The sequence below is a fragment of the Tubulanus polymorphus genome, chromosome 9 (assembly GCF_964204645.1).
Source record: "Tubulanus polymorphus chromosome 9, tnTubPoly1.2, whole genome shotgun sequence".
Taxonomy (NCBI): Eukaryota; Metazoa; Nemertea; class Palaeonemertea; order Tubulaniformes; family Tubulanidae; genus Tubulanus; species Tubulanus polymorphus.
The window spans coordinates 3,133,750-3,144,943 of NC_134033.1; positions in this window are offsets into that span (position 1 = coordinate 3,133,750).

The window sequence follows — 11,194 nt, forward strand, 5'->3', positions numbered from 1 at the left end:
GAAACACGTCTAAATTTAGAAACCGCGGTAATTACAGCGAAACCGAGAACAGATGAAAGTTTCACAAATACGAGACTGGCGCCAGTTTGATGGGAGATCTTTTTACAAAATAATTGGACTCGGTCAATTCGTCAACTTCTGACATTTGCGAATTCGTCATTACTTTGTTTGCAGCCACTCTTATGAGAAATGTCGTGAAAACTTGGAAATAGTTAGAAATGTGTTTGTTTTGAAGCGTGAATTGTGTTCAATATGCCGCGAATGAAAGCGTTGTTCGTAGTTTTACTGATCGCTTGCGGAGACTGTATATTTACGCGGGCTGATCGCGCAAACTCTGTCGAGGAAGCCGCGTCTGTTACAGTCAGTTCATCTTGTAACAACACTCAATACTCCGTCGATTCTACGTCTGGTTACATCGTTTCACCGAACTATCCGTCGTTAGTGCGCGGTGTTGAATGTCGTTGGTTCGTCAACAGCTCTTTACCGGGAAGTTTTCTCGTTCAAGTTTACTTCGACATCGAGCCGTCGATATTCTGTAACAAAAACTACCTTCTCGTCGGTGAGTCCGACAACAAACTCTGCGCTACCGGAAGAAAACAACTAGATATCCGCAGTAACGATTTGATTTCGTTGTTGTTTAGGAGTAACGTCGATGGAGCGCGAGGTAGTCGGGTTTATATCATATATCGTTTTGAAGAACAGAGTCGCTTGAAAATCTTACATACATGTCACAAGCATGCAGTGAAAGAATTACTAACTCAAACAGGTTATGAATTCATGATTTCTGCCTGGCGATGTAAATTGTTGTTAGAATGGATCGGGATGCCAGACAGGTTTGCAATGAATTTAACGTTTATACAGATAGATTTCAGATTATATCCAGGTGAGGATCCGATGAAAACTCGTCCTCAAATTTACGACGGATGGAACAGCACCAGTGAACCTATAGCTCTTATACGAGAACAAACCGGACATCCACCTTCATCGTTTTATACTAAAACTAATAAAGCACGTATTGAAATTATTTCAAATAGAAACCCACTTTTTAAGTCGCAGTTACTCGTGCAAGTTTACCAAATATCAGATTGGAACATCTCTAACCCGTTAATTCAAGTCTATAATAAATCAGGACTGCTCACTACAATTGATGGAATACCACATATAGTAACTCAGTCTAAACACTTATACTGCTGGTCTATCACAGTCGATGTTCTGCAGTACGTCGTCTTCAACTGGTCACGTGATCTCGTCTCGTCACCTGGTGTCGTTGGTGTATATAAACAGGAAGGGTTACGTATTGTGAGAACTGATATTTTACTCAGTTTTAACCATCTTAAATCTCTAAATGTAAAATCAGACGGATTTCTCGTCATTCTGTGCGTTTTAACGACATCGGATTTTGAAAGATCCAATTTGAAAATAGAATTTGAGGTGAAATCAATGACAATATCAGACGTCTACGTCAACAAACCGAGGATATCGGTAAGTTTATTACAGTGATTTGTAAATTTGGTTCGTGTAATAGAATCAATGTAATTATCTATATTTTAATGGCTTTTTTGACCAGTGAAACTTTACCGAGAATCTTGGAATAACAACGTTATGTGTGACCCAAATTTCAATATATTCGGACGCACTTGTTGTTTACGCAGAGTAATTATGATGATTTGTGGAAGATAAGTTAAGATTTGATTGCAACATTTTGAACTATTATCAAAATATCGAGGTCGTACAGAGTTTGAAATTGCCGTTTTGTAAACATAAAATGCTGTTATCAATTTTCTTATATTTCAGCATTTATACACAAGGAAATCAATATCAGCTAATCGATTGTTCCCGAGATCAAAGAATACATTGTATCGTGTAACTACATTACAACTAAACTGGAAAGTGAACATCTATGAAGAACAGTTGAAACTAACAGTGCAATCAGAAAACTGTGATCGAGCTGGTTTTTATATATTTGATGGTAGTAATTTCACAGCTAGACGCTATGGTCCGTATTGTCCTGGTTCATACTACGGTCGATCTGTCGTCAGCCTGATTACATCAGGTGGACCGGTTACTGTAGTAGCATACGCTTATTACTATAACAATCAGTTAACAGTTGGTTACACCGGCAACTCAATTCTTAGATTTGCTCCTACTGATTGTGATGGTTATGTTCTACAGGAAGAAGAACGTCAGATCAATATGACGTCACAATGTCTCGCGATTACACCTGAAAATCGACGCCTTCGCTTGAAAAATATCCATATATTATCAGAACACGAATATCAAATTGATATATGTTTTCTCAAGATGTCATTATTATGTGATCAGTTTCTGAGTTTAAGTAATCGGTTTCTTAATAACAGTCTCGTAAAAAACACTGTAGATTTCACAGGTGGGTTTGTATTCTGGCAAGAACCACTAATAGTTAAACTACGTCGTGAATGTCTAGGAGTGAAAAAAGCGGTTAGTTTTGGATTTCTTGGATCCCGTCTTCCAGTTACTACTAAAGATAAATGTGGACTCGTGCAGTCACCGAACTACCCGGGTTTGGCAGACCCTACATCAAAATCTATTTCCTATAAATTCGAAAACCCGATACAACAAAAAATATTTCAATATTACAGATTTATTGTCAAATTTATTGGATCAATTTCATGCGAAACAAACAGCAGGGTCGAGAATGATCCAATCATTTTGATACAAACAATAAATTATGACCTCTTTCTAAATGGAAAATATTACAAAACCATTTTAACCCAACATGAAACTAAAATATGTGAAAATAACGCGGTTCGTGGACTTATATTTTATAGTTTAACAGATAATACTCTGCGTTTTGAAGTAAAAAATGGTATACCCATCTTTCAAATACAATACACTTTACACGAGTCGTTACCGATTAAACATTTCGATGATTTCTACTGTAAACAAGGATTTCTAGATTCCGGAATTTCTTGCATCAAATTCATCAGAGATGAACGTCTGAATTGGGAGAACGCTGAAATATACTGTAGACAGAAGTTCGCGGGACATCTACTCAGTATCAACTCGGAACAGGAAATGATTTCCATCAAAAGATTATTCGCTACAGAACTTCTCCGAATGGCGTACACATTAAAAGCGCTCATAATGATGATTGGATTGAAATGGCAGGTAAGACTAATGTATTCAAATATGAATTAGAAAAGAAAGGTTTTTAAAGAGAATGATATATATTTCATTTTCTTCACGAAACAGAATGATGGTTATTACACGTGGACTGACGGTAAACCATTGAGCTACACAGAGTGGTATAAACCTGTTATTAATGAAACGATACCAGAAGTTATTCGAGGATTGATATCTCCGCTAAGAAAACAACCGATAAATGACGTCAATATGCCGTGTGCGGCGATGATACTAAATAATCCACGAGGATCAGCGAACTGGGTTCGATTCCCGTGTCAAATCGAGGAGACGCACACGACATTCATTTGTGAATCTGAGAGAATCGACATCAAAAACAAACATAATTCAACGATAAACGACGCGAACAATTCAACAAATACAGGCTTAAATAAAACCAAAGATCAAATGATTCCCGATGTTACTTTAATAAATTCAACCTGTCCAAGAGGTTGGGTAACTATTACCGGACAATGTTATCACATACTAACCGACTGGAAAAACAATCGAGGTTTGAATATTCGGATTGCTAGAGAAATGTGTAACAGCATCCGCACCGAAATAGTAAGAATCAACTTAAATATAGAAAGTGATATGAAAAATTTGATCAACAAATTTCAATATCGCCATCAATATGGCGCTATACTGACAATGGATCGCGGCGGATTTAAAGTTATCAAACCACTGGTGACCAGAGATGAAATTACTTATATTCAGTCAGTTAAATGGTTATTGAAACCTTTCGATAATACAAAAGATAAAGTGCATTCCGTGTTGTGTACCTATAATGTAACTGGTAAAGAGTTAGCTTCTATAAGCGGTTGTAAATCGTGGCAGTTTGAATGTAACGATCGAAGATGTATCAGCGACCATCGCGTATGTGATACCAGACACGACTGTCAACACGGTGAAGATGAACTCAATTGTACGGATATCAATTTACACAGTCAGTTCCGCTGTAACGATGGACAGGTTATATCGATTAGCGGTTTCTGTGACTTTATGAGAGATTGCGTCGATGGCTCGGATGAGAACTCGTGCTATCATCCACCGTGTTTATCTACGCAATATCGCTGTTCCAATGACCAATGCATCGATAGTTATAAACGATGTGACGGACTAGCCGACTGTAAAGACGGTTCCGATGAGATCGGATGCACTGCCGAACTTTGTCAGGGGTTCTCGTGCGCGGACGGTGAATGTATTAGTTCTCAGTTGTATCGGGATGGTGTCGTTGATTGTAGCGGAAGTCTCGAAGAAGACGAATTGGTCAATAATATGACATTGAATCCCGAGGTTTACTGTAATAATGACAATCACTGTACGACTCGTTTCACAGATCTGTGTAAACAATCGGGTGAACAAAGATGTTCGTTCAATTCTCCTCGCTGTTATTCCCGACACGAAAGGTGTATTTTAGAAAGGATGCCGATTGGTTTCCCGGTATGTCGAAATCTTGAACACATACTCGCGTGTAATGACTTCCAATGCGCGGCTGGTACTGTAAAATGTCCGGCATCTTACTGTATACCGATCAGACACGTTTGTGACGGTCGATCCGATTGTCCTAATTCAGAAGATGAACGAAACTGCGAGACTTGGTCGTGTCCGGGAATGTTTAAATGTGGCCAGAAAAATCGATGTATTCCGCAATCTGAAGTTTGCGACGGAGTCGTAAATTGTAAACATAACTCGGATGACGAGTCATACTGTAAGGTCACGTGTCCTGAACGTTGTAATTGCCGGGGTCATTTCATCGATTGTGAAAATGCTCTTTTATCAGATATTACCGGCCGTTTTATAGAATCAACTCGGGTTTTGATTTTGTCGAATAACCGAGTCGTATTTAACGAGTCGACGTTCAACTCTTTCATTTATCTTCGTTTTCTCGATATTTCGGGCAATAATTTGTCTTATATCGTTCCCAACGCGTTTTCTAATCTAAACAATCTATACGCATTAGACCTTACACACAACCGCATAACATCATTATCTGCTAATACATTCGCAGGTTTGATCGGTTTAAAAGAACTATTTCTTATCGGAAATCCGCTGCAACATTTAGAAGACGGTAGTTTTCGAGGTCTGAAGTCACTTACTGTTCTCGATCTTCACGGACTTTCTATATCGGTTCTCGGTGAAAATGTATTCAAAAGTTTATCCGCATTACAGTCGTTAAATATCAGCAGTAACAGAATCCATTACATTTCGACATTTGCTTTTTCTGGATTGGTTGGACTTGAAATTCTAGATCTTGTCAAAAATGCCGAAGTGATATTTGTAAAAAGAAACGTTCTTGGCGATCTTACATCATTGAAATACCTCGCTTCGGATGCTTACAAATTTTGCTGCATGGCACCGAATGTTGACCGATGTCTTCCCGAAGCTGATCAATTTTCGACCTGCTCTGACCTGATGGGTAACGCTGTACTGAGAGCCATCATCTGGATGATCGCAACTTTCAGTTTTCTCGCTAACAGTATCGTTATTGTATTTCGCGTTCAAGCTTTGCGGATTGAATCCTCCGGAACACGTAACACATCTTCAGATATCTTCATCATAAATATTGCCGGTTGTGATTTTCTGATGTCGGTCTATTTGTTTTTGATCGCAGGAGCTGACCACGCGTTCAAAGGCGTTTATTATCTGAATTCTGAAACCTGGACGGATAGCTCATTATGTCGTCTCGCCGGGGTTATTGTCACCGTTTCGTGCGAAGGTTCCTTAACTTTTCTCTTATTTCTAACGCGTCAGAGATATTCAAATATCGTCAACCCGTTTTCTAGAAGTTCGATTATAACTCCTAAATACGTTATCGGTATTTGCTGCATTTGTTGGCTCGTTATGAGCACAGTTTCTATTCTACCGCTGTCATCGTCGTCTTACTTCGGACACAATTTTTACGGTACAACCGGAGTTTGTTTGCCTATGAATTTACTGACGATCGACGTCAATGGCTGGCACTATTCATTCGCTATTTTTGCCTTGTTTAATGCGGCCATATTGGCTACGATAATGACGACGTACGCTCAGATGTATAAACTCGTATCTGGAAGTAGGTCGGGCTCGGGAAGAGCCGATCCTACCGAACTGGTTTTAGCTCGAAGGAGTTTAGTAATCAATCTTTGTAATCTATTTTGCTGGCTACCGATAATAATCGTTCAGTTTTGCGCCGTATTTTCGGTCGAGATACCGAACCAGGTGGCCGCTTGGCTGGCCGTTCTATTTTTACCGATCAACTCGTCTCTGAATCCGCTTCTTTATACAATACTAACTATCGATATGAAATCAATTAGAACGAGATATAAACGTCAACAAAAGAAGTAGATTACGAACACTTCAGTAGCAATAAAGGAGCTTTTAAACGAATCGTTTTAGTGTTCATGGTCGCGCACCAAGCTCTAGTAATGAATCTAAAGAACAAAGGACAGATATTAACGACGACCTTTGGGCCCATGGTCTATTCAGTTTTTATATCACTACTTTATCTAAACAATTCACATGAAACAGTGTTTTTTTCGTAGCTATTAGATTAATTGTAGATCGTTTGTTAAATGCAATAGTATTTACTTAAGGTGTGGATTTAAGGTGCTCGGTGAGCTCTTTACTGACCACTGCAATTGAAATAGACGATTACATAGATGACGACTTATTAATTTATAAATATATTCACTGATGTAGTGTGAGCGTGTGTGTAAGAGTGATTGGTTTGATTTTTCTTTTCGCAATATGTGATTTAAACAGAATAGTAGATTTATTTCTCTCACAATTTAATCATGTTAACCCCTTTATCAGATTTAATTTCGAAAGTTGACTATATTGCTCGCTATACAGGTATATAGTTTATGATTATTTGTCCTTGTTTAATTCCGGTCACGATACAGTTGGATTGACAGGTACTTTCGTTGATCACGCTTAATCAGTTATCAGAAAAGAACACTAACTCTCCATCTATCCACTTATTCTGGAAAATGAACAATTTGAAATTTTTTTTTAATGGCTCACAGAATTGTCGAAACGTCTCTTTTCTTACTATAGGTGGGTTTATCAACTAACAGTTTGCAGAGTTAGCCAATAGATAATGCTTTGGTACGATCATCTGGAAATGACAAAAATCGCTTTTCGATATCAACCACTTTTGTGGGTAGGTACCGAATGGATGCCCCATCTTAAGTTTTATGTAGGACCCAGTTTCGTTAACTGAATATTTTGTTTTAAATCGCTTTCAATGCGGAAAAAAAATTCAAACTCAACCGCGATTTAAAGTTAGAACTTTTTCATAAATCTCTTGCCGTTTTCGTATAAGCAAGTAAATTCCTTTAGGTAAGCGATGTTGTTATTTAGCCATATGAACTGTTCAAACCTGTCTGTTTTACGGTACCGAGTATCCATTGTATTCCGTACGCTTAATGCGGGTATCAGTTTGTATCCATGGAACCACATCGCTTCAAGCGATCACTATTGAAAGGCTGCTGATTGAATGTATCTAACGTCTGGTGCAGTTCATATTTTCCGGGGTGACCTCTGGTTCGAAAATATATAAAAGTTTAAATTTTAGAAATATAACAGAATCAAAGTTCATTTAATTCTTACTTTCATTTGTTCATAGTTTTGATGATTGCAAAAAGCCTCTGCATCTGCCGTTGCCTGCCCCTGCCCCTGCCCCTGCCCCCTGCCCCTGCCCCTGCCCCTGCCTCTGCCTCTGCCTTTCCCCCTGCCTCTGCCTCTGCCTCTGCCTCTGCCTCTGCCTCTGCCTCTGCCTCTGCCTCTTCCTTTCCCTCTCCAATAACAAATATCACAGCCAGTGATAAACATCACGGTTAGATACATCGTTTCATAGCGATGTATAAATATTTTACCACATATTATACGAACGCACCAGCGAGCCGGCGATCATATCAGCGGATAAATCACTCGTAATAAATGCAAATAAAACCGCGATGATGAGTTATAAAAACACGTTTTGAACGAATCTGTATCGATACAACACCTCTCCACACGTCAGCTCGTATGTACGTACCAGTGCGCGACGTACTTGAACAGTCATTTTAATCGCGTTTTTCATCAGTGACTGTTTGTCACACAGTTCTGTGATCTAGCTACCAGTTGTACTTTATCATCGCTAGGATTTCGTCAACTTCGGGAGCCGGTCGAACCCAGTTCCATAGTTGCCGTTACAATTTGATTATGTTGAATTTATGAATGTTAAAAAAACAACTTAATCTCGATCGTATATGATACAAAAAAACTAAACATTTCTATGGCGACTACATTGGAAACTGGATAATGACGAGTGATTCATATATTGAAAACTGGTCGGGATCTCGGAGGGAAAAATTGACAACTGATTTTGAATTTATTGCGAAACAATCGGAAGAAACTTAACAGTGACGTGCTAAAACTGATTGTGACATTACAGATATCATCGTTGGACAACGATTGTGAAAAATGAAATCTGATTGTAAGTTCTAAATCGATGGAAAATTGAATTTGAATTTCTTTAGAAATTGACACATTGAAAACTGATTGTGACTTTCTTGCCAAATCATCGAAAACTAATCGTGATTTGGAAGCGAAATCATTCTAAGCTGATTGTCACTTCGCGATCAAGTTGACTGGAGCGAACTTTTCAGGAGAATTTATCCGCGAATAAATGGAAAGCGATAAAAGGCGTGTGACCCGCGAATTCCGGGACGCCATCAAACGTAACGACCTCGGCGTCGTCAAGAAAACGCGCGACGAATTCTTCAAACTCGAGCGAGGATCGGATTTGATCGATTCGGATCTAACCGTAAATCTAACCGACGATTCTAGCGTCGTCGTTCCCGAACGGCGCTACCCGGACGAGATAGCCGACAAGTCGGTGGTTTCGAACCCGCTGTTTCTGGCTTGTATTTTCTGCAGCGCGGATGTCGTCTGGTATCTCATCGCCGAGGGAGCAGACGTGCTGGTCAAGGACGTTAACGGTAACAACGTCGTTCACGCGCTGGTCTCGGCGGCGGCCGCGTGCCCGCGTCTCGAGTCAAAACTCGTCGAAATCTACCGTCTCGTAAACCGCCAAATATCGCCGAATATGGCAGTTCTACTGACGGACGAGAATAAACTAGAACTTCGACCGTTAGAGTTCGCCGCCCGCGTGGGGGCGTTCGGTTTGTTTTCGGTTATTTTGAACACGGAGGGCGTCTACCGCACGATGACCGCCGATCACGGCATGAAGGTCGTATACTCGTACGATCTCGGGGTTTACGATGCGGACGGCGATCGTTACGATAAATCGCCGCACTGGTTTATCGTCTTGAACGACGCCGATTCGGTGCTGGAGAAGATGCACGCCAGCGCCTGTTTGAAGAACCCGTCGATCGAGGCCTGGTCGAAGCTGATTTGGGCTAGGAGTAAATACGTGCACTGTCTGGGAAGCGCTTTTAGATTGTGTATTTTCATGCTGTTCATGTTGATGCCGCACGTCAGGTTTTACGAATATCAGGAACACATTTCAGCGGATCTCAACAACACAGGTAAACAAGAAAACTAACTTGAAAGTTTAGACGCATTTATAAATAACACATAATGCGTTATATTGTCGACAATGAAAAACGTGATATAAAGTAAGCTAGTATTTAGGATCAATAAAGTAATTTTGGATTTTAAAAAAAATCGATTATCGAATTGACCGGTAACCAGTCCAGTAGCGATACATTGATGACGTTATACAGCTTCTACTGGCGCGCTGGAGGTCATCTCTTCCTCGTTGGCGTACCGTAGCTATTGCAGAATAGAATGGAATAAGTATTTTATTTGTCTACATTGCCGAAACGATATTATTAACAAGTTAATAGCGATAGTAAATATAGCTGCAAGGCAGCGATAACGGATTTTCTGCACAGCCTTGTTCGTATTATATATATACTAGTTTATTTTCAAGAGAAATTATAACAGATATAAATATGAATAAAGAGTCGACAAGATGTTATGATATCTAGTGAAGGATAGCCCAATAGAAAGCATGAATGCTTGTTTGGAGCATTGGGCCACCTTAAAACACACACAATCACACTTCATTCATTCCCCTCGCATACAGATTCATACAAGAAATAACATTAGATCAAAGGCGGATGGATGTCAAATGTAACAATTACAAGCAGATTACAATCAACAAATAAACTAGTTTTATGATTGATAGTTGTCTATGGTCCACTTTTTAAATCAAGATTTCGTTGAATCGATCGAAGTCGAGAGTTTGATGTGTTGGTTTAGATTTTGCCATTTGAATATTGGAATTAGGCGCGTATTCTTGTTGTTGTACCGTGTTGACCACGATAGCGCGTATGATTGACGCATCCGCATCATATAATTGAAAATGAAGGGAATTTAGAATCCTGTTCAACGGTCAACACGGTTTTATAAAAGGAAGGTCTACAAACAGTCAATCTGGCCTACTTTAAACCATGTGTGACTAGAACAGATGCTTTGACCCTGGTAAATCGACTGATAGGCCTATAGTATTTATGGATTATGAATTAGCATTTGATAAGTTACTTCATCAGCGATTACTAAACAAGCTATTAGGAAAATCATCATTGTCTAGTGTGGGCAGACATGTCACATTTTGAGGGAAAATTATTATACTTCTTTTCACGGGAGTCTAGTTCGTATTCAAAAGTTGACTATATTCGAGTTTATTGGGTCGTTGCCAATATCATTCCGCTTATGATTCCTGTCGGCGACGTCTAACTTTTTACACACAAAGATACGATGTAACTCGCCACAGTTACATTTTCGGTCATCGGTTCATCTATCCACTAATTCTGGACGATGAACAATTTGAATTTTTTTTTTCTTAAATGGCTCATAGAATTGAGTCAAAACGTCTCTTAGTTTTTCTTCGTACTATGGGTGGGTTTATCAACTAACAGTTTGCAGAGTTAGCCTATAGATAATATTGCTTCGGTCCGATCCTTTCAGGAAATGAGACAGAAATTGTTTTTCCAGATGCTATTTAGAATCAAACAGATAGTTTATCAGTAAAATCTGTTTA